Source organism: Centrocercus urophasianus, unplaced genomic scaffold (genome assembly GCF_019232065.1).
Source record: "Centrocercus urophasianus isolate 14NV4802_14NV808 unplaced genomic scaffold, USGS_Curo_1.0 seq_24, whole genome shotgun sequence".
Lineage (NCBI taxonomy): Eukaryota > Metazoa > Chordata > Aves > Galliformes > Phasianidae > Centrocercus > Centrocercus urophasianus.
The window spans coordinates 5,133,707-5,140,060 of record NW_024884800.1 but is presented as its reverse complement, the minus strand read 5'-3'; positions in this window follow the sequence as shown (position 1 = coordinate 5,140,060).

The following is a 6,354-nucleotide window of genomic DNA, read 5'->3' as shown; positions in this document are numbered from 1 at the left end:
GCAGCAGCATACCCTTCCCCACGTGTAAATGAAAACAGAAATGTACGTACGGTTTGCGTTATAATGGTATTTGTGCAGTTGGAGGGGAGGACTCACCTGGCTCCCCGACTGCCTGCAGCCAACATGGTGACAAAAACCATGTGGGAAAGGCCTGTCCCGGCCACCGGGTGGGGTAGCCAGAGGGATCTCAGTGCCACTGCCAGCCTCCAGGTGAAACCAACAGCACAAGGGCTGTTTGTAAATTGGGGGAGAAGAGCATCCAGAAGCCTGCACACAGAAGTGGGAGTGATGCTCAGTGCCACTCATTCAGTGTCTGCTGGCACTGGCCAACACAATGTGACATTTTTGTGTCTGTGCGGGGACATGACTTCATCTAGACCTCGCTGAGTTTCCCTGAGATTTTGGAGGGTTTGATGATAATAACCAGTTGCTTTGGTGTATCATTATTGCTGCCTGAAAGCATCTGGGGAACACAGGACATTGTGAACCCTCCAGCAGCCATGGGGCGCACAGCGCTGCACAGGGCAGAGCTCTGCTGCTGTCTGAATCCCACTCCTCCTCAGGGAGTTGCGAGCAGGAACCTCTGCAATATTACAACTGTATCAGCACAGGCAGAGATGACCAAATTAATGAAATATCGCTGCTCAAAGGTGGAGCAGGGCAGGATATTGCCCTGACAATATCCTCGGCAGCTAGCTGAACGCAGCCATGGATCCCAGCCTTCCACCTCTGTCTTCTTGCTTCCAGCAGATACATCACTGCGGCACACCAGTAAGAAACCAATGGACACTGATGGGGGGGCACGAGGGCAATGGGTCTGGGGGGGAGCACCCCCAGAGCCCTTCACCCCAGCTTCTGAGCAAGGCCGGGGGCTGGGTGCCTCCTGCCCAGCGCCCCAGCAGCCCCCGAGGAGCTCAGCACAGGTTTCTGCAAACAGCCTCAGAGCACGATTCCCTCCCCTTCAACTCGTCCCCATAAATATGTTTCTGTTAATGCAATTTGCTCTCACATCGAGCAGCGTCAAACGCAGCAGCTGCCAAACAAATATGAAAGATATAAAACAAGCGGCTCAAGCTCCTTGGTGGCAGTTGGGAGAGAGGCTCTGTGCCTGCGAGCACCTGCACATTGCAGAGGGCAAGCAATTCCCTCAGCCCACGGGACACAGATGAGGCACACTCACGATTGGGAGCAAATAACACAGGGGCAGAGGGCTAAATCACATTTATACGACCTCCTCCTCCATATTTCTCTGCATTATTTAAGAGAAAATATGTTCTTTTCCAGGCTTCACTCTTTCCGTTTTCTACAAGGTTCTTGCTGCTGGAAAGCTAAATCAGGCCCTGCCAACCCAGCTAAGCAGCATGAAGCCATGCTCTGGGTCTGATCCCAACTAGCAGAGTCACCCCAATCGCTGCAGTGGCACAGACCAGACCAAGAGCAGCGCAGACCCAGGCTCAACAGAGCTGACAGCTGTAACAGACTGAGAGCTCAGAGCCAAGCACTCGTGGCTTTGAAATGCAGATTCAGATCCAAACTGGGAGACTTTGGGAAACAGCAGAGCTTGGTGCTGGCCAGAGATCAGACGTGCTTATGATCATATTTAATAGCATCACCACTTGGGGCTTCCTAAGCACTCCCAAGCAGCCCACAAATGTCCCACGCCACCACACTTGAGGAGCAGCACTCCTTTCCCCAGCAAAGTCAGTTCTTGGCTGTACAGGGAGGGGGTTGGGGTGGCCGTGGGACAGCCCCACATGTGGCTGAACACAAGCTGGGGACATCAGGGCGGGGTGGGGACACTGCTCTCCACAGAAGAGAGGAGATGGGAGCAGACACCAGAGTGCTGATGTGCATCTCTATTGGAAAATCTGCCCCTGCAGAGCTCAATTGATTTTTTTAAATTAATCTATTTACAGCAGTTTGAGTTGAGCTAGCTTTAGGTGCTGTTTAAGCTGCTTTCCCAGTGCCTCACGTTCAGCACTTGCATGGTGGGATTAAGGAGATGGGGAACTGAAAAAGGGAGAGGAGTGCCTCTGGGTGCTGCTGGCTCATGGCTACATGTCCAGCGTAGGACTGAGCCTTGGCAGGGCTATGCCTCCCCATTCCTGATACTTAAAGTGTCATCACACATCCATGGGGGAGCAGCAAGGAGCCCCACAGCTTTGGGCTGCAACATGAGGGGATCCTGCAGGAACCCAGCAGCCTCCCCCAGAGGTCCTTCATGCTCTGGAAAAAGCATAGTGGGGAGCATTTCTCCTCTCTGTCATTAACCTGACATAATGTCTCTCCTGCTGGCAGCTTTCAAGCTCAGCAGGTTTGTTATAAAATTCATTACCAGATATTGCAATCACAGTCACCTTTATTGGGCTCTGCATTTACAATAATTAGGCCAATAAACACTGATTTATAAAAATGACAAACAGGAACTCCCAGTAAGCAAGAAAAATGTGCTTTCTTTCGGGAGGACAAAAGCACACACACAGAACCTGATCGCTGCAGCTGACTTCTCCTGGGAATCCCCACGCACTGGCCAGGGGGCACAAACCCAAACCCCAGTGTTCAGCTTCACACGGCTTGCAGCCAGTCCACCTCATCCACAGACATCAGAGCCTCCTCCATTTCTGATCTTTTCTCCGCTTTCCTCTCAGTCACCTCTCGCCAACCTTCGGATCTTGCTGTCCCATGTACCCAAACCTCCCTACCCATGATAACAACCCACTGAGCCAAGCAGTGCCCCCACAGCTCCCACCCCACTCCCTATATACTCTCAGCAGGGGCACCTGAGCCTCCTTGGCTCCAGTGACACCAGCTCTGCTGGTGAGAGCAGCTGGTGCTGGGAGCAGCCAGAGCTGCATGGGCATGCTACAGGAAAGGAGTAGGCTGGTTGTCTCCTCCAGCTCAGCTGCCCAGAGCCCCATCCAGCCAGGCCTTGAGCACCTGCAGGGCTAGAGCACCCACACTCGCTGGGCATCCTGTGCTCATGCCTCACTGCCCTCTCAGTAAAGAATTTCTTCCTGAGAGATGCCCACAGTACAACAGGCAGCCAGCGTTCTCATCCTCTTGTGCACACATCTGGCAGCAGCTCCACAGCATTGCTTTGGATCTTAACAACCCTTTCAGCTTTGAAATATCTTTAATAAAATGGCTTTCTGTGCAACACCAACATGCACATAGCTTTCAATTACATTTTAACACTTCTGGTGGGAAGTAGCTCCTTACTGGGAGAAGTGGCTTACAATGGCTGGGGATTGTTTACCATGATTACCATGTTGATCTTTGCATCCCAGATGTTCAGAGCCTGGTGAAGAATGCCACTTGCATTTGTCCTGTAGGCATGGTGAGCCTTATGCATGAGGAACTGTTTCTGAAGAATTGTTGAACATCCAGTAGAACAGAGACATGAAATTGTCATAGAACTGTAGAATGGCTTGGGTTGGAGAGACCTTGAAGATCATTGAGCTACAAGCCCTGTGCTGTGGGCAGGGTTGCCACACACTTGATTAGGCTGCCCAGAGCCCCATCCACACAGTCATTTGTCAAGATGAAACCAGCGTTTAGATGAAGTTCTTCTGTTCTGTTAACAACTTCTGTTGGTGAGGGAGCCAGAGTAGTGCCGAGACACGGGGTTTTCATGGGGTGAGCGAAGAGAAGCACGTGCTGATGGCAATCACTGAGCAGCTCCTTTGGAATGACCACCGTGAGCTCATCTGTGCCATCCCTCAGTGAGGGCTGTCAGCTCCCAGCATCCGCTGCAGCAGAGAGCGACATGCATGAAGCCCAAATCCCCGGGTGGTTTTGTCATGATGATTAAGTTCCTTAACTTGAATCAAGTGTGTCTCCAGAGTTTTCTACCATGCTGTGAACTTAAGATAAACAATAAATGATGAATAGGCCAATTATCTAAACCTCTCTCCAACAGGCCCCTGTGTGGCAGGTTGATAAGAGGAGATACGCGGCCTCTCATCTGCCGGAAGTTGCAGAGAATGGATTTGTTTGAAGCAGAAAGGGCTCGGAGCAATCAGCCCCGTGGCTAACGAGCTGTTAGCAGCACAGGAGAGCCAACACTACCCAGTGCAAGAGGCACAGCCCTGTGGGGAGACCTCCAGCAGCCCCCAGGTGGTGGTGACTGGGGGACACGGGATTGCCGAGGCTGCATCCCACGGTGAGCGCCAGGAGCATCCCTGTCCCGTGGGGAACGCTGTGATTTACGTACTGCCTGTGGAATTGCCCAATTAATTCACTATCCACATTAATATTATGGCTCATTTTTAACTTTACTGTCTCCATCGTTCCAGTTTAGTGCTGCTCCGAGATGCTGCCACTGACCTTAATGGGTTTTTCATTAGAACAAAGAGCACCCCATTAATCACAGTTCGTTTTTGGATGGAGGCTGCTGGCCGAGCTGCTCTGCTCTGGGGAGCTGCTCTCAGCAGTTCAGGGCCGCTTTTATTCCTGCGTCTCACACTCCTGTGCTGGCTGGGAGGAATTTCTTGGTATGGTATTTCCAGGGATGTCATGCAGCACTCAAGCTGCACAGCAGTGTGAGAGATTGTTTGCCGGGCAAACCGAAGCAAGAAGTGCAGAAAGGAGAGGAGGCAATGAGCCTCTTGTTGTCCTGTATAGAAATCAAATGCCTTTTAATCATTCCAAATGTTCTTCTGGGTATCAATTAGCCACACGTTAATATCAGCATTGCTTCTATTCCTCAGTTTGCATCAGATTAAATTCTCCCCCGTCATACAGACTGGCACTCATTAGCTTTGAAGAAAATTAGCAGTTGTTCCCTCTTCATTGGCGCCGATGGGAAATTTACATCAGAGCTGCTCTCCTATAGAAACCCTAATTGTCATCTTACAGCCATTGAATATTTTTCCCCCAAAACGTGTTTTGCTGCCACCAAACCCGGAATGTGGGGCTGGGCAGCACTACTGCTGCCTATGGAGAGTGGAGGCATGTGGGAGCCCCATCCCTCTGCCTGCTCCTCATGTGTGATGATATTTATTGAGTTTTATTAACTTCCAGCCCTGGGAGGTTCTCACCTCTTCAAGTTAATTCAGCCGTCTGACTCCTGCCGGAGTTGTGCTGATTGTCATTAAAAAACTTGACATTTACCTTACAACAGTAATAAAATAATAATGCCTAATTTGGTTTATGAGTGGTATTTGCAGTGTTTCCTGCGCCTGGAGTGGGGGATATTGTGAAGATGGCTGCGATGCGGATCAATTATGTCTGGTTAACAGTGCTGCTGTAATTCTTTCCTGTAATCATAACCGCCTTTCAGTAGAGCAGCTCCAAAGTTTTTCTCTGAAACAGTAATTTTGACAGGGAAGGAAAAAAACAAAAAATGTTTTCAGTCCAAAACAGTTCCTTCAGTTTTCAGAACAAAAGCTTCAGAGGCGAAACTTCCCCATGAAAGGGAACGTGTGGAAGTAGAGCTGCGCTGGCTGCACATATTTGCTGCACTCAGGTTTCCAAAATATTTCAGATGTTTTCAAAGGCTGACTGCAATTGCTGCCCATTAAAAAAATGATTTTCCCCCCCGAATAACGTGCTGTCTGCCACTTGTCAGTACCGGCCTCTCATATTAGACACCCGCATACAGGGCTGGCAGCAGCTGAAGAGCCAGCACCGGTCCTGGCATCACCAGTGCTGCCATTTCTTCCTCTGCTTCTCACCAGAGAAAAAGCGAATGTGGGTTTTTGACGTGGGTTTTCTTCCTTTCAGTACAGTTTTAATTAGTGCATCCCGCACTCACAGTTTTTATTAGCACAGACAGCTTGGGAAAAAGGAACGTGCCAGCTCCTCCGCACCAGGGAGCCACTGTCCTGCTCAGAGCACAGACTTTGCGCTGCAGTCCTGAAAGCCCTCCTCAAAACGGGTTCATTTCCATGAAGAGATGGGATGATTTCCACAAATGGAAATTGTTTTTAAGTACAAAAAAACATTTAGTCAGGAAATTCCAGGCCGGGCTGAACTGCGGGGCGATGCAGGAGCCGCACAAAGCGAGTGTGGGGTGCCAGGGCCCTCCACGGGGAGAGCTCGAATTCCTGTGGTGCTGGCAGGATGTGCACACATCTGCATGCACACACGCATCTGTGCACACACATGCAAATGCATACACATGGCTGTGTGCGCAGCTACTTGCACACACATGGATGCGTGCCCATGGGAACACCTGCACTGCTGCCGTGCCCATATCCACATCCCCACTGCCCCAGGAGCCTGGGGAGCCCTGGCACAGCCTGGGCACATCCAGGGATGGTGCAGGGGGAGAAGCAGAGGGCAGGGGCAGTGCTTGAAGCCCGGGAGCCCCAGCTGGGAGCTCATAAGAGGCCCGATGGGCACCGTGCAGTG